This window comes from Rattus norvegicus, chromosome X, assembly GCF_036323735.1.
Source record: "Rattus norvegicus strain BN/NHsdMcwi chromosome X, GRCr8, whole genome shotgun sequence".
Lineage (NCBI taxonomy): Eukaryota > Metazoa > Chordata > Mammalia > Rodentia > Muridae > Rattus > Rattus norvegicus.
In genome coordinates, this window is record NC_086039.1 from 85973153 (window position 1) to 85999316 (window position 26164).

The window sequence follows — 26164 nt, forward strand, 5'->3', positions numbered from 1 at the left end:
TTTCTCTAACCCCAATCTGATCCACAATGTTTTCGTCTCCACCAGCTCCCAAGTCCATCCACAAAATATATCTATTCTATATCTGAATCCCAGGGAGGTCCATACACTGCTTCCCTACTCTCACCACCAGCCCCAAACCATGAACATTCCTTGTTATTGGCCTCTCTGGTCTGTGGATTTGGACATGATTATCCTTTAGTTAAGGGCTAATATATTCTTATAATTGAGTACATACCATATTTTCTTTTTGGGCCTGGGTTACCTCACTCAGGATTCTTTTCTAGTTCCATACATTTGCTAGCAAATTCATGATGCCATTGTTTTAAAGAACAGAGTGATATTTTGTTGTGCAAATATTCCACTTTTACATCCATTCTTCTGCTGATTGACATCTTGGCGATTACAGGTTTCTGGTTATTATGAATAAAGCCTCAGTGAACATAGTTCAGCAAGTGTCCTTTTGTTTGGATGGAGCATCCTTTGATTATATACCTAAGATTAGTATAGCTGGGTGTTGAGGTAAAAGACACCCAATTTTCTGAGAAACTGCAATGCTGATTTCTAAAGCAGCTGTAAAAGTTTGTCATCCAACCAGTAATGGAAGAGAGGTCCCCTTGTTCCACATCCTCACCAGCATGAGCTGCTACTTGTGTTTTTTTCTTAGCCATTCCAAGAAGTGTGAGGTGGAATCTGAAAGTCATTTTGATTCGCATTTCTCTGATGGCTAATGACGTTGAACATGTCAAGTGTTTCTCAGCCATTTGCGATTCATCTATTGAAAATACACTGTTGAGATATGTACCAAGCTTTTTATTTTTTCCTCCATCTTTATTAAATTGGGTATTTCTTATTTACATTTCAATTGTTATTCCCTTTCCTGGTTTCCAGGCCAACATTCCCTAAACCCTCTCCCTCCCCTTCTATATGGGTGTTCCCTTCCCCATCCACCCCCACTACTGCTCTCCCCCCAACAATCACGTTCACTGGGGGTTCAGTCTTGGCAGGAACAAGGGCTTTCCCTTCCAGTGGTGCTCTTACTAGGTTATTCATTGCTACCTATGCAGTTGGAGCCCAGGTCAGTCCATGTATAGTCTTTGGGTAATGGCTTAGTCCTGGAAGCTCTGGTTGGTTGACATTGTTGTTCATATGGGGTCTCCAGCCCCTTCAAGCTCTTTCAGTCCTTTCTCTAAATCCTTCAACAGGGATCCCGTTCTCAGTTCAGTAGTTTGCTGCTGTCATTCACCTATGTATTTGCCGTATTCTGGCTGTGTCTCTCAGGAGCGATCTACATCTGGTTCCTGTCAGCCTGTACTTCTTTGCTTCATCCATCTTATCTAGTTTGGTGGCTGTATATGTATGGGCCACATGTGGGGCAGGCTCTGAATGTACCAAGTTTTTAGTTAAATTGTTTTGTTTGTTGTTTTCTAGTTTCTAGAAGTCTGTATATATTTTAGATATCAGACCTCTGTCAGATACTAAGTTGATGAAAATCTTTTCTCATTATGCAGGCTGCAGTTTTGTTCTATTATTGAAGTCTTTTACATTACAGAAGCCTTTCAGTTTCATGAGGTCATATTAATTAATTGATTTAGTACTTGCAATTGGTGCTCTCTTCAAGACTTTGTCTCCCATGCCAATTTATTGAAGGCTTTCTATTCCTCATTTTCTCTTCTATCTGTATTAGTAAATCTGGTTTTATGTTCAAGACTTTGATACACTTGAACTGAATTTTGTGTAGGGCAAGATATGGATCTATTTGAATTATTCTACTTGCAATCATCCAGTTAGACTAGCACCAATTGTTGAAGATGCATTTTTATCATTGTTTATTTCTGCCTTCTTTATCAAAAATAAAGTATCCATAGGTTTGTGGATTTATTTCTACATCTTCAAATTGATTGCATTGATCAACAAGTCTGCTTTTGTGCCAGTAACATGTGGTTTTTCCTATTACATATAGTGGCCTAGTACAGCTTGAAATCAAAGACAGTAATAACTCCAGAAGTTCTTTTTCTGTACAGGATTGCTTTAGCTATCCTGGTTTTGTTGTTCTTGTTGTTGTCATTGATGTTGTTGTTGTTGTTATTTTTCAGTAAGTCATTGAATATTTGCATTTCAATATATGTAAATAATTTTTCTGGAGATTGTCTTGAATTTGTGGATTGTTTTTGTTTAAATGGGCATATTTACTATGTTAATCATACTGATGTTTGAGTTTGGGAGATATTTTTATAATTTTTTTAAATATTCTTCAATTTCTTTTTTCAAAGACTTCAAGTTTTTGTGACATAAGTCTTCTACTTGTTTGGTTGAAGTTACTCCAATATATTTCATATTATTTGTGGATATTGTGACACACTTTGTTTTTTTTTAATTTATTTCTTGGCCCATTGTCATTCATATATAGGAAGATTACTGATTTTTTTTCCTTTTCAGGTAAACGCCTATCCATATATTTTATTGAAGATTTTTATCAGCTGTATGAGTTCCCAGTAGATTTTTTGAGTCATATAAGTATACTATCATATCTGCAAGTATTAGTACTTTGACTTATCTCTTCACAATTTTGCTCCCCTTGATCCTCTTCATTTATTTTATTAGTCTATTTAGAACTTCAACTATTATTTTGAATAGATGTGGAGAAAGTGGACATCCTTTCCTTGTTCCCAATTTTAATGCAATTGCTTTGAGTTTCTCTCCATATAATTTGATATTGTCTGTTATGTTGCTGTCAAATTGCCTTTATTATGTTTATCTATTTCCCTTGTAATCCAATTTTGTCCAAGACTTTAATCATGAGGGAGTGTTGGTATTTTCAAAGACTTTTTCTGTATCTAAGGAAATGATCATGTGTGGATTCTTTTTCTTACAGTTTGATTATATAGTGTATTACATTGATAGATTTTCACATTTTGAACCATCCCTCCATCTCTGAGATGAAGCCTATTTGATCATAGTGGATGAACTTTTGATGTGTTCTTGGATTTGGTATGTGAGTTTTTCATTGGGTATTTTTGCATATATGTTCATGAGGAAAATCAGTTTGCAATTTTCTTTCTTTGTTGAAATGTTTGGGGGTTTGTGTATTGGGGTGATTCTGGTCAAATAAATGAATTAGATAATCTTTTTGTTTCTATTTTGTGAAATAATTTGAGGAGTATTGGGATTACTACATCTTTGAAAATTTGGGAAAATTTTGCTCAGAAACTTCCTCTCCCTGAATTGTTGCTTTTGTTGTTGTTGTTGTTGTTGTTTTTTATTGTTGTTGGAAGACTTTAAATGATTGCTTTTTTTTCTTAGGCATTATATGTCTATTTAAATTGTTTATCTAAACTTGATTTAAATTATATAAGGAAATTATCCATTTCTGTAGATTTTGTGGCGTACATACTTTCAATGTATAAACTAATGAGCCTTTGGATTTCCTCTGTGTCTGTTGATATATCCTTTATACTTCTGATTTTGTTAACTTGGATATTGTTTCTATTTTTTTAGTTAGCTTTAATAAAGTTGTGTCTATTTTACTGATTTTCTTTAAAAAACAACTCTTTGTTTCATTGATTGTATTGGTCTTTTTGTTTCTATTTTCTTGATTTCAGCCTGTTGTATGTCTTTGCTTCTTTTTCTTTTGGAGCTCTTGAGTGTGCTGTTATATTCATCCTATGAGATCTCTCCAATTTCTTTATGTAGGCACTTAGTGCTTTGAACTGCCCTTTGAGCACTGCTTTCACTGTGTCTCATAAGATTTGGCATGCTGTGCATTTGTTTTCACTGATTTCTTGGAAGTCTTTAATTTCTTTTTTTATTCCTCTAGCAAGTAGTGACTCAGAGACGTTTTCAGTTTCTGTGAGTTTTTAGGCTTTCTGTTGTATCTTTTCTTGTTGAAAAGAAGCTTTAATTTACTGTGGTGTGCTGGAATACAAGGAATTATTTCACTTGTATCTAGTGAACTTTGCTTTTTGAACAAGTATGGGTTCAATTTTGAAAAAAGTTCTGTGAGATGCCGAGAAGGTATGTTCTTTTGTGTTTGGGTGAAATGTACTACAGATATCTGTTAAGTTCATTTCTTTCAGATCATCTGTTTGCTACATTTCTCTGCTTAGTTTTTGTCTGGATAACTTGTCCATTGTTGAGAGTGGAGTATTGAACTTTCCCATTATCAGTATATGAGGGTCTATGTTTCATTTTACTTTTGGCAATGTTTCTTTTATAAAAGTGGGTACCCATGAATTGGGTGCTTAGATGTTAAAAATTGAAAGATCATCTTGGGTTTTTCCTTTTATGAGTATCAAGTATCCTTATCTGTCTCTTTTGATTAATTTTGGTTTGAAGCCTATTTTGTTAGGTATTAGAATGACTACACCAGTTTGATTCTTTGGGTCATTCACTTGGAATTTTTTCCTACTCTTTACTCTAAGGCAATACCTATCTTTGATGTTGTGGTATATGTGTTGTATGAAGCAGAAAGATAGATACTGTTGCTCCATCTGTTCAGCAAATGTGTGTCTTTTTATTAGGGAATTGTATTCATTGATATTGAGAGATATCAAAGAACAATTATCACTAATTCTATTATTTTATTGTTGGTGGTGGTTTTGAGTGTATGTGTGTGCATGTGTTTGTGTTTATGCACATATTTTTTTTTGTTTTTGATGGGGCAAGATTATTTATATCCTGTGGTTTCATGGATATGATTAGCTTCACAGGGTTGGGTTTCATTTCTAGAACCTTCTATAACAATGGGATTGTAGATAGATATTGTTTGAATTTGACTCTATCATGGAATATCTTGTTTTCTCCATTTATGATGATTGAAAGTTCTCTATCTTCAGGACATCTGCCCAGGCCCTTTTGACTGTTAGAGTCTACATTGAGAAAACAGGTGTAATTGTAATAGTCCTACCTTTATATGTTATTGGCTTGGTTTTATGTTGCAGGTTTAATATTCTTTATTCTGCATGTTTATTGTTTTCATTATTATGTGCTTAGGGAATATTCTTCTCTGTTCAAATCTACTTGGTATTCTATTTGCTTCTCCTATCTTTATAGATATCTTCTTAAGTTAGAAAAATCTTCAATCTTGTTGAATATATTTTAAGGGCTTTTGAGGTGGCATTCTTTTTTTAAAAAATTTTTTTTATTTATTTTTACACTCCAGATTTCATTCCACTCCCAGTCCAGCCCCCGGCCGTTTCACATCCCATACCTCCCTCCCACCCTGTGTTTCCAAATGGATGTCCCCACCCCACCCACCCTAACAGACCTCTTGTCTCCAGTCTCTTGAGGTATAGGTACCTCTTCTCTGAACCCAGACCCGGGGGGTCCTCTGCTGTATATGGATTGGAGGCCTCATCTCAGCTGGTGTATGTTGCCTGTTGGTGATCTAGTTCCTAAGAGATATCAAAGATCCAGGTTAATTGAAAGAGCTGGTCCTCTTACAGGGTTGCCATCCTTCTCAGCTTCCATCAGTTTTTCCCTAATTCAACCAAAGTTTCAGCTGCTTGTATTCACTGGTAGGGTGCACTTATCTGCATCTGACTCTTTCAGCTACTTTTTGGATCTTTTGGAGGTCAGTCATGATAGGTCCATTTATGTGAACTCCCCATAGCTTCAGTAATGGTGTCAGGTCTTGTGGTCTCCCCTTCAACGATCCCACTTTGGCCCTGTCTCTGAACCTTCTTTTCCTCAGGCTCTTCTCCATTTCCATCCCTGCATTTATCACAGATGGAAGAATTATGGGTCAGAGCTTTGACTGGGGGATAGCAACCCCATCTTTCACTTGATGCCCTGTATTTCTGCTGGAGGTGGGTTCAGTAAGTTCCCTCTCCCCACTGTAGGACATTTCATTTAGTGTCTCATCCTTTGAGTCCTGAGATTAATTCACTTCCCTGGTCTCTGGTACATTCTAGAGGGTCCTCCCAACCTCATTTCTCCCGAGGTCACCCGTTTCCATTGTTTCTGCTGGCCCTCAGGGAGTCAGTCCTTTTACAACCCAATAACAGATCATGTTTCCCTCTTTTCCTACCCCCATCCCATCGGTTTCCCTATGTGCAGCTACACTCCAGGAAAGCTTTCAGTCTTTTGGGTCAGTTGTCCTGCCTGCCACAGAGCCTCTGAGAGGTCTTTAGACTGTGGTGTCAATTGCCCAGTTGCCCTGTGTACAAAGGAACTCCTGGGATGCCTTCAGCTGTGCTGTCCTGGGTGCAGTAGATCTCCTGGGATGTATCCAGTTGTGGTGTCAGATGACTTGGGTGCAGCATATCTCCTGGGATGCCTCAGAATGTGGTATCAAATATTTTGAGTGCAGTGGTTCTTCTGGTATGCTTCCGGATATGATGTCAAATGTTTTGTGTGCAACAGATCCTTTAGTAAGCCTCAGAATATAGAGTCTTCTGGTCCAGCAGAAAGGACCAGGCAGAAGGAGACTGGTATTTGGTTGAAGGGGAGGGGGATTGGGGAGATGGTGGGTCCCTGAGTCCACTCATTCCTAGCAGTTGCTGTGGGACTTGGGGTGAGGGGTTCTTACCAAATGCTGAGTGGATACTCTGGCATGTCTCAGAATATAACCTCTTCCAGGGAGCAGACTAGCTAGGAGTTTATACCAGCAGACAGGACCAGGAAGAAAAGGGCATTCTTCTTTTATTCTTATAATTCTTAGTTTTGGTATTCTCATAGTGTTTAGATTCCCTGAATATTTTCTATCAGGAATTATGTGTAGAATATATACATATTCTTTTTTCATACCTTTAATACTTGTGATTATCTGTTCCATCTATTATATTCTGTTAATAATGTGATGTTTGCATCTGTAGTTGTTTGTGAACAAAGGATTTTCATTTCTAGAATTCCATCAGTTTGTATTTGCTTTATTGCTTCTATTTTTCATTTCTGTTTCTTGAATCATTTAACTCATTTCCTTCAAATGTTCATTGTCTTAGTTTTATTTAAGAGATTTATTCATTTCCTCAATTTTTTGTTTGTCTTTTCTTGAAGAGATTTGTTCTTTTATTATTTAAGCATCTCTATCTTCTTCATAAAGTTGGTTTCAAGGACTTTTTCTTGTACTTCATCTGTTTTTGGAATATTTAAGACTTATTGTAGTAAGGTAGCTGAGCATATTTTTGACATATTTCCCTGACTGATATTTATTATATTCTTACACTGGTGTATAGGTACAGGGGTTTGGGTGATTATAAGTGTAGGTACTGATTTTTAAGCTCATCTTTGTTGGATGGGTATTTTGTTTTTTCGATTCTTTTTATTCTCCAGTCCTCTGGCTTATGTAGTCTGTGTTTGTGCTTGGGTTCTCTGCCCAAGTTAGAGGATGACCTTCTGGAGATCAGTGTGGTCCCTTGTTGAGAAGAAGATCACTACTCATCTTGGAGTCTGGGACAGGATATAGAGGAGGGGAGGGAGGAATGGGGATGGTGTATGTGGTGGTTACTAAGAAAGACAGTGAGGGAGGTCCACAGTTATGTGCCCCACCAAGAGTTCTGGCAGCTGGCATGGCCTCTGATCCAGAGAAGAGTCTTGTCCTCAGTTAGAAGATGGAACAAGGTGATAAGGCAGGTAGGAAGACTGGGTATGAGGGGCTATGAGAGAGTGGAAGTGGTCTATGAACTGGAGGCCTATCTGGAGTTCTGGTAGCCAGCATGGCCTCTGGTTCAACAGGGAGTTTTCTCCTGAATTTAACTACCAGTACTACTGGCTCATGTGGCCTGCACTTGAGCAGGAGATATCCACCTGAGTTGGGGTTTGGGGCATGGTAATAGAAGTAGGCAGTAGAGAAAATGTAGAAAATTATATCTGTGGGAACCTAGGCACTGGAAAAGTTTTGACACACAGTGGTCTACCTGTTGTTCTTGAAGGTATGTCCTACACCTGAGCAGGGGATTTCTGCCTCAGTTGGGGGTAGGAACATGAGTGGTAGGTAGGGGGGAAAAGGAGTTGCATCTTTGGGAATCAACCAAAGGTACCAGAAATATTCTGCAGATGGGAGGCCTCCCTGTTCTTCCAGCTGGTTAGGCCTGTACCTGAGCAAAAGAATCAAGAGATAAGATTAGGTAAACATAACTTTATGCTTCTCTGAAGTTCCTTAATATTTGATATACTTTGTTCTATTTTCATCACTAGTCTTATTTATTTAGGACTTTCTCTTTGTTTTGGTTTATTGACTAGACACTTGTTAATAACTTCAAAGGATCAAGTATCTGTTCCAGTGAATCCTTATGTTCTTCTTTTACTTCTGAGTTATTAATTTTGTCCCTGATTTTTATTAACTCTTCCATTGTATTTGATTGTATTATTTGTTATATTTTTAAGTCCTTCAAATGTATCAGTAAGGTTTATTTTACATCTCTCAATTGTTTTTCATTTAGGCATTTACTCCTTTAAACTTTCCTCTTACTAATGGCTTCATTGTGTCCAACTGAGAGGTTATGCTATATTTTTGTTTTCATATTTAATTAATTCTTTTAAATTTCTTTCTTGATTTCTGTATTGACCCAGTTATTATTCAATTGTTTTGTTTTTATTAATTTGTAGTTATCCTGGAAGTTTCAGGTTCTTTTCTGGAGTAAAAGGGGATAAAGTTAGCAGGAAAACTGAAATAATGTTGATTCTTCCTCAAGGGAACCTGGACTCACCTTTCTTCAAAGGATTATTGTTTTCTACATGAGCACACATTAAGAAGTTGGTTAAAAATCCATGAATTTCTGTTGGGATGAATCAAATTAGGCTTCGATTTATTTGTTCTGTAATGTTTCTGTTTAGAAAAATCAAGCAAGGACTTAGGATTCCTATTTAATCCACATCTGGGACATGATCATTAATAGCTTTTGTCATCTGGACTATTTTCGTCATTTCTTGTCCTATATTGTCTATTAACAATGTGAAAACTTCCCTTGCCTTTGGCAACTCAGTCCTGCCACTTGGCTCTTGCTACTCCAGAATCCAATTAAGTCTATGGAATTGGTTACCAATGAGGATACGGAGCTTTCACTTTAAGATCTTGCCTGCAGAAAAGGGTGATTACAGAGCTCTTTTTTTATATATATATTTATTAACTTGAGTATTTCTTATTTACATTTCGATTGTTCTTCCCTTTCCCAGCTTCTGGGCCAGCATACCCCTAACCCCTCCCCTCCCCTTCTGTTTGGCTGTTCCCCTCCCCATCCTCCCCCAACTACCGCCCTCCCCCCAACAATCACATTCACTGGGGGTTCAGCATTGGCAGGACCAAGGGCTTCCCCTTCCACTGGTGCTCTTACTAGGCTATTCATTGCTACCTATGAGGTTGGAGCCCAGGGTCAGTCCATGACCCTGTCTTTGGGTAGTGGCTTAGTCCGTGAAAGCTCTGGTTGCTTGACATTGTTGTTCATGTGGGGTCTCCAGCCCCTTCAAGCTCTTCCAGTCCTTTCTCTGATTCCTTCAACTGGGGTCCCGTTCTCAGATTAGTGGTTTACTGGTGGCATTCACCTATGTATTTGCTGTATTCTGGCTGTGTCTCTCAGAAAAGATCTACATCCGGTTCCTGTCTGCCTGCAATTCTTTGCTTCATCCATCTTATCTAATTGGGTGGCTGTATGTGTATGGGCCACATGTGGGGCAAGCTCTGAATGGGTGTTCCTTCTGCCTCTGTTTTAAACTTTGCCTCCCTATTCCCGGCCAAGGGTATTCTTGTTCCCCTTTTAAAGAAGGAGTGAAGCATTCTCATTTTGGTCATCCTTCTTGAGTTTCATGTATTCTGTGCATATAGGATAATTTGAGCATTTGGGCTAATATCCACTTATCAATGAGTATGCACCATGTACATTTTTCTGTGATTGTCTTACCTCACTCAGGATATTTTCCAGTTCCATCCATTTGCCTATGAATTTCATAAAGTCATTTTTTGATAGCTGAGTAATATTCCATTGTGTAGATGTACCACATTTTCTGTATCCATTCCTCTGTTGAAGGGCATCTGGGTTCTTTCCAGCTTCTGGCTATTATAAATAAGGCTGCTATGAACATAGTGGAGCATGTGTCTTTGTTATATGTTGGGGCATCTTTTGGGTATATGCCCAAGAGAGGTATAGCTGGGTCCTCAGGTAGTTCAATGTCCAATTTTCTGAGGAACCTCCAGACTGATTTCCAGAATGGTTGTACCAGTCTGCAATCCCACCAACAATGAAGGAGTGTTCCTCTTTCTCCACATCCTCGCCAGCATTTGCTGTCACCTGAGTTTTTGATCTTAGCCATTCTGACTGGTGTGAGGTGAAATCTCAGAGTTGTTTTGATTTGCATTTCCCTTATGACTAAAGATGTTGAACATTTCTTTAGCTGTTTCTCAGCCATTCGGTATTCCTCAGCTGTGAATTCTTTGTTTAGCTCTGAACTCCATTTTTTTTTTTTACTTTTTTTTTTATTAACTTGAGTATTTCTTATATACATTTCAAGTGTTATTCCCTTTCCCGGTTTCCGGGCAAACATCCCCCTCCCCCCTCCCCTTCCTTATGGGTGTTCCCCTCCCAACCCTCCCCCCATTGCCGCCCTCCCCCCATAGACTAGTTCACTGGGGGTTCAGTCTTAGCAGGACCCAGGGCTTCCCCTTCCACTGGTGCTCTTACTAGGATATTCATTGCTACCTATGGGGTCAGAGTCCAGGGTCAGTCCATGTATAGTCTTTAGGTAGTGGCTTATGAACTCCATTTTTTAATAGGGTTTTTTGTCTCCCTGCGGTCTAACTTCTTGAGTTCTTTGTATATTTTGGATATAAGCCCTCTATCTGTTGTAGGATTGGTAAAGATCTTTTCCCAATCTGTTGGTTGTCGTTTGGTGACAGCTCTTAAATATACTTCTTCCCCTCTTAGAAATTGATTTCTATAATAGTGAAGGACACACCCATCACCTAGATCCCTATTTTAGTGAATTTGTTTAACATGGTGAGTCCACTCTAGTATTTCATTTCCTCTGAGCAAAAAATCCATGAATCAACAATAAGTCATCTCAAGATCATGCATAATGCAAAAAGGTTTGACCCGTGGCTTATCCAACTAATCTAATAAACAATGGCAGCATTTTTTTTTTTTTGGTTTTTATTTATTTTGTATATTTTTTCTTTTATTAGATATTTTTTATTGATATTTCAAATGTTTCCCGGACATAAGCCCCCTATCCCGTCCCTCTCTCTTCTTCTCTAAGGGCATTCCACACCTTATCTACTCCCCCCGCCCTGGCATTCCCCTACACTGGGAGGTCCAACCTTGGCAGGATCAAGGACTTCTCCTTCCATTGGTGTCCCACAAGGCCATCCTCTACTACATATGTAGGTGGAACCATGGGTCAGCCAAGTATAGTTTTGAGTAGTGTTTTAGTCCCTGAGAGATCTAGTTGGTTGGCATTATTTTTCTTATGGGGTTGCAAGCCCCTTCAGCTCTTTCAATCCTTTTTTTTAAGTACTCCAACTGGAATTCTATTCTCAGTTTAATGGTTTGCTGCTAACATTCGCCTGTGTTAGCGTGCTCTGGCTGTGTATCTCAGGAGACATCTATATCCAGCTTTTGTTAACGTGGACTTCTTAGCTTTATGAATCTTATCTAGTTTTGTTGGCTGTAGATATATGGACCCCATGGGAAGCATGCTCTGAATGGCCTTTCCTTCAGTCTCTACTCCAAATGTTGCTTCCATATCCCCTCCTATGATTATATTTGTTCCACCTTTTAAGAAGGAGTAGAAGCAGCCATACTTTGGTTGTCCTTTTTCTTGAGCTTCATGTCCTCTGTGGATTATATATTGGGTAAATTGAGCTTTTGGGCTAACATCCACTTACCAGTGAGTATATACCATGTGTGTTTTTCTGTGGTTAGGTTAACTCACTCAGGACCGTATTTTCTAGTTCAATACATTTGAATATGAATTTCACGAAGTCATTGTTTTTGATAGCTGAGTAGTACACCAATATGTAGATGTACCACATTTATTGTATCCATTCCTCTGTTGAAGGGCATCTGGGTTATTTCAGCTTTGGCTATTATAAATAAGGCTGCTATGAACAACATATAGTGGAGCACGTGTCTTTGTTATATGTCGGGGCATCTTTAGGGTATATGCCCAAGAGAGGTATAGCTTGGTCCTCAGGTAGTTCATCGTCCAATTTTCTGAGAAACCTCCAGACTGATTTCCAGAATGGTTGTACCAGTCTGTAATCCAAAAAATGGAGGAGTGTTCCTCTTTCTCCACATCCTCGCCAGCATCTGTTGTCACCTGAGCTTTTTTTTTTTCTCCACCTTTCTTAAATTGGGTATTTCTTATTTGGATTTCAATTGTTATTCCCTTTCCTGGTATCTAGGTCAATATCTCCCTAGCCCCTCCCACTCCCCTTCTATATGAGTGATCCCCTCACCATCCTTCCCCCATTACCGCCCTCCCCCCAAGAATCCCATTCAATGGCGTTTGGGTCTTGGCAGGACCAAGGGCTTCCCCTTCAACTGGTGCTCTTACTAGGCTATTCATTGCTACCTATGCAGTTGGAGCCCAGGTCAGTCCATGTATAGTCTTTGGGTAGTGGCTTAGTCCCTGGAAGCTCTGGTTGCTTGGCATTGTTGTTCATATGGGGTCTCAAGCCCCGTCAAGCTCTTTCAGTCCTTTCTCTGATTCCTTCAATGGGGGACCTATTCTCAGTTCAGTGGTTTGCTGCTGGCATTCGCCTCTGTGTTTGCTGTATTCTGGCTGTGTCTCTCAGGAAAGATCTACATCCGGTTCTTGTCTGTCTGCACTTCTTTGCTTCATCCATCTTATCTAGTTTGGTGGCTGTATGTGTATGGGCCACATATGGAGCAGGCTCTGAATGGGCATTCCTTCAACCTCTGTTCTAAACTTTGCCTCTCTATTCCCTGCCAAGGGTATTCTTGGTCCCCTTTTAAAGAAAGAATGAAGCATTCACATTTTGATCCTCCTTCTTGAGTTTCATGTGTTCTGTGCATTTAGGGTAATTTGAGCTTTTGGGCTAATATCCACTTATCAATGAATGCATACCATGTGTGTTTTTCTGTTATTAGGTTACCTCACTCAGGATGATATTTTGCAGTTCCATCCATTTGCCTATGAATTTCATAAAGTTATTGTTTTTGATAGCTGAGTAATATTCCATTGTGTAGATGTACCACATTTTCTGTATCCATTCCTCTGTTGAAGGACATCTGAGTTCTTTCTACCTTCTGGCTATTATAAATAAGGCTCCGATGAACATAGAGGAGCACGTGTCTTTTTTATATGTTGGGGCATCTTTTGGGTATATGCCCAAGAGTGGTATAGCTGGATCCTCAGGCAGTTCAATGTCCAGTTTTCTGAGGAACCTCCAGACTGATTTCCAGAATGGTTGTACCAGTCTGCAATCCCACCAAAAATGGAGGAGCGTTCCTCTTTCTCCACATCCTCGCCAGCATTTGCTCTTGCAGGAGTTTTTGATCTTAGTCATTCTGACTGGTGTGAGGTGGAATCTCAGGGTTGTTTTTATTTGCATTTCCCTTATGACTAAAGATGTTGAATATTTCTTTAGGTTCTTCTCAGCCATTCGGCATTCCTCAGCTGTGAATTCTTTGTTTAGCTCTGAACCCCATTTTTTAAATAGGGTTATTTGTCTCCCTGAAGTCTAGCTTCATGAGTTCTTTGCATATTTTGGATAGAAGTCTTCTATCAGTTACAGGGTTGGTAAAGATCTTTTCCCAATCTGTTGGTTGCTGCTTTGTCCTAACAACAGTGTCCTTTGCCTTACAGAAACTTTGTAGTTTTATGAGATCCCATTTGTCGATTCTTGTTCTTAGAGCATAAGCCATTGGCGTTTTGTTCAGGAAATTTTCTGCAGTGCCCATGTGATCAAGACTCTTCCCTACTTTTTCTTCTATTAGTTTGAGTCTATCTGGTTTTATGTGGAGGTCCTTGATCTACTTGGAATTAAGCTTTGTAGAGGGCAATAAGAATGGATCAATTTGCATTCTTCTACAAAGTGACTTCCAGGTGCACTGGCAACAGTTTTTGAAAATGCTTATTTTTTCCTCTGGATGGTTTTAGCTTCTTAGTCAAAGATCTAGTGACCAGAGGTGTGTTGGTTCATTCTCGGTCCTCAATTCTATTCCAATCATCTACCTGCCTCTCTCTTTACGAATACCAAACACTTTTTGTAACTATTGCTCTGTAATACTGCTTGAGGTTAGGGTTGGTGTTTCCCCAGATGTTCTTTTATTGTTGAGGATAGTTTTTGCTATCATGGGCTTTTGTTTTTATTCCAAATGAATTCAAAAATTGTTCTTTCTAACTGTATGAAGAATTGAGTTGGAATTTTGATGGGTTTTGCATTGAATGTGTAGATTTTTTTTGGCAAATGGCCATCTTTACTATATTAATCCTGCCAATCGCATGGGAGATCTTTCAATCTTCTGAGATCTTCTTCAATTTCTTTCTTCAGAGACTTGAAGTTCTTCTCATACAGATCTTTCACTTGCTTGGTTAGTATCATAGATATAATGTGCAATTTGAGCTTAAATAAGGTTTCTTTTATGAATATAAGTGCCCTTGCTTATAAAGCATACATATTTAGGATTGAGAGCTTATATTCATAGATTTCCTTTGATGATTATGAAGTGTCCTTCCTTATATTGTTTGATAACTTTTGGTTGAAAGTAGATTTTATTTGCTACTAGAATGTCTACTTTAGCTTGTTTCATCGGACCATTTGCTTGAAAATATGTTTTGCAGCCTTTTTACTCTGAGGTAGTGTATGTCTTTGTCTACGAGGTATGTTTACTGTATGCAGCAAAATGATGAGTCATCTTTACCCAGTTTGTTAGTTTATGTCTTTTTATTGGGGAATTTAGTCCATTAATGTTAAGAGATAGTAAGGAATCATAACTGTTGCTTCCTGTTACTTTTGTTGTTAGGGTAGAATTATGTTTGTGTGTCTGTCCTCTTTTGGTTTCCTTGCAAAGAGATTACTTTCTTGCTTTTCCTAGGGTGTAGTTTCCCTCCTTGAATTTGAGTTTTCCATCTATTATCATTTGTAATACTGAATTTGTAGAAAGATATTGGGTAAATTAGGTTTTGTCATAGAATATCTTGGTATCTACATCTCTGTTAATTTAGAGTTTTGCTGGACCTAGTAGCCTGGGTTGGCAATTGTGTTCTCTTAAGGTCTATAGGACATCTACCCAGGATCATCTGGCTTTTGTAGTCTCTGATGAGAAGTCGGGTATAATTCTGATAGGTCTGCCTTTATATGTTGCTTGACCTTTTTCCCTTACTGCTTTTAATTTTCTTTCTTTGTTTTGTGCATTTGGTATTTTGACTATAATGTGATGGGAGCAATTTCTTTTCTGGTCCAATCTATTTACAGTTCTGTAGGCTTCTTGTATATTTATAGGCCTCTCTTTCTTTAGGTTAGGAAAGCTTTCTTCTATAATTTTGCTGAAGATATTTACTGACCCTTTAATTTGGGAATCTTCACTCTCTTCTATAACTATTAGACTTTGGTTTGACCTTTACATTGTGTCCTGAATTTCCTGGATGTTTTAGGATAGGAACTTTTTGCCTTTTACATTATCTTTGATTGTTGTGTCGATGTTTTTTATGGTATCTTCTGCACCTGAGATTCTCTCTTCTTTTTCTTGTATTCTGTTGGTGAGGCTTGCCTGTATGACTCTTGATCTCTTCCCTAGCTTTTCTATCTCCAGGTTTGTCTCCCTTTTTGCTTTCTTTATTTTTTCTATTTCCATTTTTAAATCCTGGACAGTTTTGTTCAATTCCTTCACCTATTTGGCTGTGCTTTCCTGTAATCCTCTAAGAAATATTTATGTTTCTGATTTAAGAGCTTCTATTTGTTTACCTGTGTTGTTCTGTATTTCTTTAAGGGAATTAGTTACGTCCATCTTAAAATCTTGCATCCTCATCTTAAAATGTGATTTTAAATCCAAGTCTTGCTTTTCAGGTGTGTTTGGATATCTAGTATTTGCTTCATTGAGATTACTGGGCTCTGTTGATGCCAAGTAGTCTGTTTCTGTTGCTTAGATTCCTGAGCTTGCCTTCTGCCATCAGGCTGCCTCTGGAGTTAGCTTGTATTTTTGTCTGTGACAATGACTTGACTGTCCTGTAGGCCTGTATGTCAGCACTCCTGTAGACATGTTTTCTTTCTGCCTGATCTGGAACAGAGAGCTGCTCATGTGTTTGTGTGATCTGAAGCCTCCAGGTGGGTTGCTTGGTGCAGAAGAATAGGTCTTACTTCTGCACTCAGGTGTGTAGGCGTTCCTGGCTACTGGCTTTCAACTCTTGGCCCAGGCAGAATCCCACAGGTTTCTGTCCCTGATTGCTCCTATGTCTCTTTGCCCAGAGGGAGCAGATGGCACTAAGCAATTTTTCTCTTGGGTCAGGAATGTGCACAGAAAATAGTTGTCTCCTCTGAGTTCTCAGGATTGTCTGCACTTCTGACAGTTCAGCTCTCTCCCCCACCAGATTTGGGTGCAGAGAGGTGTGGGACTGGTTCAGTTCTGTTCTGTGCCTAGGCAGAAACCAGCAGGTTTCTGCTGTTTATGGCTCCTATTTTCCTGTATCCTGAGGCAGTTTCCTCTGGGGCCAGGAATATGAACAGAAGTGGGCAGAAGTAGCCGACTCTCCTGGGGTCTCGGGATTGTCTGCACTTTTGGGAGCTCAGCTCTTTCCCCATGGGATTTTGGTGCAGGGCATCATTTTTTCTTTAATTCCAAGTGCAACATTAAATCTAGAATCTTGTCTTAATATGTCAAGTGTTAGAGTGCTGGAGGCACTGTTACACATTCTTGTCCTGCAGCCTGAAATGGTACTTTTCCCAATACATACATACATATATACATACATACATACACACACACACACACACACACACACACACACACACACACACACACACACACTAACTGAATTCTTTTTCAGAATAACCAGTTTAAGACAGAGTACAAATTTAGCATGATATTGCAGTATAGATTTTAAGATAGGAAAATGACATGCTAGAAAAAAACTAAGATATATTCAAGTTTGAATATGGGCTTCTCAAAAGAGACACTCTCTGTGGTATATTAATACATATAAAATTTGGATAGCTTTCAAGTTACATTTTTAAAGGTTGCTAGGAAGCCCTGAAAAAAATTTGCTCAAAGAGTATAGTCTACAAAAAGTTAAAATACCTGTTTTCTTTAATAGACAAAGTTTGAAGATGCAGTATAAATTGCGGGGTGGGAAAATAGTTTCAAAATTACAGTTAGTGTTATTTTGGGCCTAGATAGTCAGAGATAACTTTAGAAATCTGAGAAAATGTTAAAATTTGAGGTTACATGTTACTTCGTGGCCCTAAGTAAGCCAAAATAGCTTTAAGAGGATGCACATTATTTCTGTAGACAATTTTCCCTATTAGTTGTGTTTGAAGTCTCCTGGCTCTAAGGCTCTTATCAGCAGGGAAGTCAAGTAAAATTCCAGGCAAAAGGCTTCTGTTTGCTTCCCATGTCCTCTTAATTTTCTGTCTTTTTATCTTGCTTCAAATAGACCTATTTAAAAAATTCAGCTTATTCTAGCTTTATCTTTCTTCCAATTATCCCATATTCTTAAAATCATTTTCCTCACATTTTCTTAGAGATTTTACGTGCAAAAATTACTAAATTCAAGAATTTCCTGGGTAGTATAGCACAGCTCCTCATAGTCCACATTTTGAACCTCATCTCTTAGAGCCCTACTGAGACATGGCATGCATCTGATTAGAGTCTATCAGAAAAGTTGGGTATTGAAAATATTCCTTGAAGGGTAGTGACATAGATATATCATATTTAACATCTTTAGGAGTAGGCACTGTAATTTCCACAGATAGTGCAAGATTATTTCCATCTCGCTACATCTAAAAGGACAGTAATGAATAGATTAGGGACAGTGGTACATTTATCCTGGAAGTTTGGCGACTACTTCAGTGAAAAGGAATCCATTGGCATGTGAAAGGTTAGTGCTTCCAGCTATATCCAGGTTTATCTATGGATATATTTAGAGGATGGGGTTTATAATGGTTAGCTTTTTCAACTGCAAACAAGATATCACCTATAAGATATTTCAATGCTGGATTGTTTTATTGGGTTTTCCTGTGTAAATGTATATGGTAGATGAATTAATTGATGTGGGGAGAATGAGCCTTTTGTGGAAGGAATCATTCCCAAAGCAGAAGCTTGTAATTGTGTAAAAGAAGATCAATTACCTACACAAAAGCACTAAAATTAGCATAAATGCATTCATATCTGCATGTTTGTTGCTGGGCACATAATGTGATTGACTATTACAGTTTCTGTACAGACATCCCTAAAATTAACCTGAGCACTGAAATAAAACCCTTTCTCCCTCAAGTTTCTTTTTCAGGGAGTTTTAACCATTCCATAGTAATTTTTTTAGTAAGATTTTTATGTCTAGATCTCCTAAGTCAATTATTCCTCACAGAAAGCAAATCACGAAAATCAAATTAATTGGATTGTATAGTTCTTTAAGTGGTCCACATTATGGTTTATTAGTGTTCCATATATTATCAGAAAAGATCTTTTAATTGAATTATTTATAATTTACTTCATATATCAGAGTACACTATAAATGTCTTTAGAGAAACTAGAAGAAAACAACAGATCCCAGTATAGCTGGTTGTGAGCTACTATGTGATTGCTGAGATTGAAGTTAGGACCTCTGGAAGGGCAGTCAGTAGTCTTCTCTGCTGAGCCATCTCTCCTGCTCACCAGGAAACATTTTTGTTCTGGTCTTGTATACCACGTTACAGTCTCTGTGTAGTCATATGCAATCCTACTCATATATGCGGTAGAAAGACTTTCTATCTTATGATGTCTTTTTCAATTTCTTTCTTTGATGCTTAAAGAATGTACTCTACAAGTCTTCTATTTGCTTGATTTGAATTATTCTGAGTTTTTTTTCCATTCAAGGCTATTGTCAAAGGTATTGCTGACCTGATTTCTTCCTTATTGCCATTTTTGTTTGGGAAGATTACTGTATTTTATGTGTTAATTTTGTATTTTGCCGCATTTCTTGAAAATATCTGTCACATTTAGAAGTTTCCTGTTGGAGTCTTTAGGATCATTTTTGTATTAAATCATATTATCTGCAAATAAAGTGACTCTGAGTCCTTTTCTTCTTGAACTCCTTCAGCTGTCTTATTGTTTGTAGACTTCAAGTACCATTTTGAATAGGTATGAAGAAACTGAACATCTTTGTCTCATACCTGATTCCAGTGAAAATGGTTTGAGCTTCTCTCATTTAGAGTGAGATTGACTGCATTTTACTATAAATTGCATTTGTTAAGTTATATCTCTCATATTCATAGTTTCTCTAGGGTTTTCATCATGAAGTGATATCGATGTTGGATTTTTGTCAAAAGCCTTTTCTGTATCTAATTAGATAGTCATGTGTTTTCTGTCTTTTCATCTTTTTATGTAGTAGATTGTATTTATTGATATTTGTATGAATCATTGAAACAGTTTGGGGATGAAAGCAACTTGATCATGGTGGATAATCTTTTTGGTGATCTTTTTGCTGTATACTTGAATTTGTGTTGCAAATATTTTATGAGAATTTTTGCATGTATATTCATAATGGATATTGGTCTATAATTTTCTTTCTTTCTTTTTTGTTGGCCCCATGTGGTTAGCAGATCACAGTAATAATGACTTCATTAAAAATTGAAAATTTACTTAAGTTTTTATTTTATACAATAATTTTAGGAACATTGTAATTTGATCTTCACTGAAGTTTCATGATAAATCATTCTGACAAGCCCTGTTGATGTTGTTGTTGTCATTGTTGTTGTTTGGTTCAGTTTTTGATTGGTTTGGATTAGTTGTTGTTGGTTTTTGTTGAGAGAATTTAAATTACTTCCTTTACTCCACTAGGAGTATGGGTCTATTTAAATTGTTTTATCTTGATTAAACTTTTGGTGTATCATTCTTTCCTCCATTTCTCTTAGCCATTTCAGTTTGGAAGAGTACTGATTTTTAATGCTATAACCTTATGATTTTCTCAGTTACCTTAAGTATCTGTTCTTAAGTTTTCCATTTCATCTCTAACTTTTATTAATGCAGATTTTATCTCCTCATATGTGGCTTAATTTTTCCAATGATTTGTTAGTCTTTATTTTTTTCAAAGAGGCAGTTCTTTCTTCCACTTATTTTTTATTCTGACCATGTCAATAATTTTAAGTCAGTTTAGTTATTTCTTCCCGTCTATAGTTTTTCAGGTATTATTTCTTATTTTTCTAAAGTTTTAATTACATCATTATTAATTGGAGATATCTGCTAATTTTTAATGGTTCATATAGTTTATGCTATGAATTCTCTCATCTTTCAACTACCTTCTCTCTGACCTATACATTTTGGAATGTTGCGATTTCATTTTCATTCTGTTTTTTAAAAAGTTAAATTTCAACTTACCTTCTTTCTTTACATAGTTTTCATCCCGTTTTATATTGTTTAGCTTCCATGAATGTGTGTACTTCCTGCTATTTCTATAACTACTGATATTCTACTTTAATTTATGGTGGTAAGATAGATTATTAGATCCTATTAAAAGTACTGTCTCTATTCATCCCTCTTTGCCTTAATATATCATCAATTTTGAAGAAAGTTCCATGGCCTGTTGAAAAGAATGTGTGTTCCTTATTGTTTTAGTGGAATGTTCTGCATATGTGTGTTAAGTCAATTTGATTTATAATATCATTTAATTCCAGGAGAGTTTAATTTGTAGTGTATGTTGTTGCCTGTCAAGTGTGATATCTATGAGATTCCTGGAAGAGAATCTGAAATCAGTGAGACATCAGAGAAAGATGAAGAAAGGGGAAATATGGAGACTGTGTATCAATATTATGTGTGGTAGTGAACTCCAAGAGGATGATTGTAGGCTGGGAAGATGGGATTAGGTAGACAGCAGTGGTGGGGTATAGTAATATCCTAGGAAGAATTCGATGGAGAAGATGGAAAGTACATGCAGTAACTTGCCTGGAATCCTGTCAAGTGTGATAGCTGTAGGAATTCTGTAAAACAGTGGGTCTTCAGCTTGTGGAATAACAAAAGAATAGAACTAACTGGTGAGGAATGACAGAAGACAAAAGTAGAAGAAGAGCTAGAGTACCCTCAAGATACTTCTTTTTTTAATAGTAGTATATCCTTAGTACATGGTGTTTAATGTGAATTCTTTCCATAAGTCAGTCTCTTTAAATAACATGTCCTTCCTTGATAAGTTTTATTACAGTAGAGTAGTGTAAATACTTGTGATGTAATTCCAAATATGAAAAATTATCACCTATATTCTTATGGAAATGTCACTTCAAAGCTAAAAAGTAACAATGAATCTAAAATCTATGACTGAATAAAAGAAAACAAACAAACCAATTAATGCAAGCACCATTGTAGGGGAAGAAGTTGTAGAAATTGACATTTTTTCTTTTTTATGAAGATATTTTTATTTGCTTTAAGGATCTATTCAACAAGATCTATAGAAACCCAAGAAAGTGCAGTTTTTACCCAGTTGCTGAATCTCATCCTCACTAAAACCCATCCAGTCCTATTGTGATCAAACTGGTGAGTTTAATTATTTCAAACTTTTCCTAAAATATGAAATCTATTTATTGCTTTATCTTACTTATAATTGTAATTGTTAATGCCAAGGGACTTTAAAAAAGATTTTTGTCCATAAAAGCTAAATATGAAATTATTAAAACACAAAAAAGTTTATCAGTTGCACCATATATATGCCTGTGGAACTCAGAAAGAGTTTGGAAACTTTAAACAAGAGATTTTTAAAGTAGATTAGCGAATTAAAGTAGACTCGCTGAATGCTTGAGTAGGAAGAAAAAAGATAACAATGAAATTAAGATACTCAGTCAGCAAAATGACGCAGTAGGTAAAGGTGCTCAAACGTTCATATTAATCAATAAATAAGAAAGACAAAAAATTAGGATGAAAAAGTAGAATCATAAACTATTTCACTGAACAGAAATAGATATGGAGATTGCTTAAATATTGTAGAAAGTGAATAGATATATATGTAGCAGAGGATTGCCTTATATGGCATCAATGAGAGGGAGGTCCTTGGTCCTGTATAGGGTCAATTCCCCAGTGTAGGGGAATGCTAGGGCAGTGAGGCAGGAGTGGGGGAGTGCAGCAGAATCACCCTCATAGAAGTAGGGGGAAACGGAGATGGGGTAGGGGATTTGCAGAAGGGAGACCACTGGGAAGTGAGATAACATTTGAAATGGAAATAAAGAAAATAAGCAATAAATTTTTTAAAAATCTATTTTACATGTCCTTAAAATAACACTATGTAGTGAAGAATATAGAATTAAATATCATTCCACTTATTGATTTTAAAATACTGTCAAATGCTCCTGCTAGGAAAAACTCATTCTTGCTTTAATATCAAAACATACAAAATATTTTTAATTATGGCTTAATTTGAAGAAAAGATGAGCATGAAATACAAACTCAAATCTATTAGTGCATATAACACCCGTTTGAATGGTTTGGGAAGGTATCATTTATCAGTGGAGATGAAGTCTAGCTAGAGAAGTCCCTCTGAACTTCTTTATCTTTTATTAGCAATGACTCATAAAATATTGCTGACCTATGCATAGATTTTATCTAGGGTAATTCATTAAAAATAAACATGAAAAGAAATGTAAGCCAAGGTAATTTCATAAATCTCTGCAGTACTGGTATCAGACTACTTATATTTTTTTCTTTACCCATTGCTATTTTTATATTAAAAAGCAAATCTAAAGCTCTCAGCTGGAGGAAGGGCCTCTAAATGAGTTGAAACTGACTGGTTGATCTTGTCCAGGTTTGTATAACTAGTCACAGATGTGATGAGCTCATGATTGCAAAGGACAGAGGACACTTTTTCAGAGAATTCCTCCACAAATTCTGACTCTTGCTATCTTTGCACCACTTCAACAATGGTTACTGATCTTAGTAGGAAGATATTTCATGTGGATGAGTAGTATATGGTCACTTATTTTCTATATTGTAGTTGTGAGTCTCTATTTTAACCACTGTCTACTGGAAATAGAACTGCTCTAATCCATGGATACTTTTAAAAATAATTAATTTTTGCTATGTCTGGTTAGCAAAAATTAGAAAATTCTCTCTAGAATGTGTGATCTACCCAGATATGAGTTGCTCTCCAGATCTATAATATTGGGTATTAGTTACAATCAGAAAGCTATTGATTAATTCCATAACAATCATACCAGCATTGTATCAATGGAAATATATTGCCACACTAGTTGTTCTTTTTTGCTTACTGTGTTAACAGCAGAGTAGGACTGATGATAATTTTTCATCCCTAGCAGTTTATAATGCCTTTTGGTACTATAAATGTTGTGCTCTTCTGATGGGAGAGAAACTCAATTTCCTTCAGTGGTTAGGCCTCTCATAGGTTGATCACACATAAGTGGTCATGAATCTCATATACCCATATGCATAGAGGTAGCACAAATTGGGCTAACATGGCTATTAAAAATGAAAACAGGATAGAAATATGGGGTAGAGACTTGGGAGTGCCTGGGAGAAGTTAGAGGAAAAGTAGAGTGGTGTAAATTATCTAAATACATTGTACATGTGTGTGAAGTTCTCAAAAAAATAAGCAAATACATTTTTAAATAAATAAAGAGGTAGCATTTTTATCTTTCTTCCTGCTCTGAAGAAATGACCAAACTGAGATTATCCGTAGTCAATTCAGATAGGAGAGTTGGATACACAGTAATCAGAAATTTACGACATGCTGAAAATAGTTCAGCAGGTAAACACAGGTAAAAACATCAGACAGGACAAGAGAAGGGAAGGTACATTGGTAAGTAGACAGTTTAATTTGATATTATCAGCCATTATTTGGCCTGCAGTAAATATAATATTGATTAACAACAAGGCAATGTAATTGCTAAGTGAGTGGTGGAAGTTATTCTAATTAATTAACTACAAATCTGTGTTTAAATCCTTTCAACCCTCTTTCTTTCACTGCCTTTCCTTTTCTTTTCTTTTCTTCTTAACAATCATCAGTTGTCTCTTTCTGTATGTATGTAATTTAAAAAGAACAGACTAAAATCAAAGGAAAGAAGAAAGGAAGGAAGGAAGGAAAGAAAATTCCACAAAAAAATGTAGCTAAAATATTCAATCATAAAATATGCTGAATTTTCTTCCAAACATATATCTTCATGAAATGGCATTTTACATTGGACTCAATTCAGAGAACAAAATCAATAACACAGACATATTTTATTCAGTGAAAACTCTATTAGACTTGACATCCAAAAAAGGAATATTTTTCCATAAAGGATTAGATGAACACTCACAAGTAGATCAAATTCATTAAATATCCAAGAAATAGGATGTACTACTTAAGATTTATATAAATTTTCTAACTAAACAATGAGAAGAGATACTTCATAAGAGATTACATTGGTCTTATGATTTAATATTTTGCTTATTTTATTTTCTGGGTTAAGAGTAATAAAATGTTTAGAGTTATAGAGAAGCACAGAAATTGCACATCTACATGCTTTCTGAAAGACTAAACTTGTTTGGAAGTGAAACATTCTTCAATTTAATAGAGCTTTATCTCTCTCCACTCTCCATAGCACCTAGAATGACTTCTACTAACTAAAGAAGTGAGCCAGCTGAAAACTCTCTCAAAAATGCTGAAAATGAACCACGAAATACCTGTGAGAATGAGTAAGAACATTCGCTTCCTGATACCAACATTTCTCAGGTGGAAACCAATGTATCAGGCAGAGAGCTGAGTTCATCAAGTTCTGAGGAGGATAAGGATGCCCAGGAAGTAGAAAACAGTCACTCTGAACAGGAGAACACTCAAAATTATTCCCAAGATGAAGAATTAATAGAATACTCTTCAACTTCAGATACTCATTCCTAGACAGCTGACCATCCCTAGGTTTACATTATGTAGAAGTATCTGAGTATCCCACAACCACAACTTCATGAAAAGTCCTTATATCTATCCATCTAGTGAGGATGGAGATGAGAGTAAGTGATTACTTTCATAGCCCCATACATGGCATCATGCTACATCCATGTTGCCTTGTGTGGTGCGTCCCATTCTTTAATACTGATGAGATAAGCAGAAATTTCTCTCAGCCAGAATGTCTCCAACATAATGCATGGATAAAACAAAAAATCTGTAGAAGTTCTTGCTTACCAAAATGTCATCAATTTCCAAAGGAACATAGGCCTTTGAAAATATATTGGTACATCGCCTTTGTGAAAGACTGACTCAAAGAAAAACTAAGTTATATCAGAACGAGAATGGAAACCATCTTTCTGTGAGGCCACACAACAGTTCCGAACCTACTGTCCGTAGAAAAGTTTTGGAAAATAATTGGAGAACTCGTCATAAGCTGAGGCCAATAATCATAATGTACAACAATAACTGGAAATATCTGTATCCCATCTGTGGTTGTTGTTTTAACAACTATTATCATTTTAAACATCATTCTTGCAGCTTTTATGAAAATTAAGTTAAAGCACTTAATTTAATTTTTCATTTTAAATTCTAAAACTATTCAGTGTTAGTAACTCATCTGAGAAAATATCTCATGATCAATCAATGTAGTATGATTACAATACACTGCAAAACTGAATGCAAGCTATGTATATACTTCAACAAGTACCATTTCAGAGAAGATATTTAACCTTCATATGGATTATTGAAAAATCAAGTTGTTTATGTACATTGAGTCATCAACTGAACCAAGATAATGTTTACAACTCCCCTCACATCAATTTCTGTTGATAAGAGTACTGTTTCTGGACAGCAACTAAACCAGATCCTGGTAAAGAAAACAGAGAGCTAGACAAAGGCACAATAGGCATTTCTAGAGATTCTGCTCAACAAAAATTTGAAGTTTCCTCCAAAATTCAATAAAATCATAGTAAAGGCATTGCAAATGTTAATGTAATTTTTTGGCACCAAGGAGCCAACACAGATGCCATCACACTAGAGTCTTTATTTACAAGCTCAGTCTCAGGCTCGCACTGCTGTCTCTGACTCAACAGAACTGGAGGGTGCAGCCTCCATTTTAATTTTAAGCAGGTATTTATAGAGACAAGAAGTAGGAATGTAC

General features: G+C 36.7%; 1 pseudogene across 1 annotated transcript in view; it reads left to right on the forward strand.

Moving 5' to 3' along the window:
* Cpxcr1 (CPX chromosome region, candidate 1) overlaps positions 1-25981 on the forward strand; it is a 37752-nt pseudogene extending 11771 nt beyond the window's left edge. Inside the window, exons 2-3 of the transcript NR_176808.1 lie at positions 21504-21608; positions 24662-25981. The product of NR_176808.1 is annotated as a CPX chromosome region, candidate 1 (transcript). The remainder of the gene's footprint in view (positions 1-21503; positions 21609-24661) is intronic.
* The last annotated feature ends 183 nt before the right edge of the window (positions 25982-26164 follow it).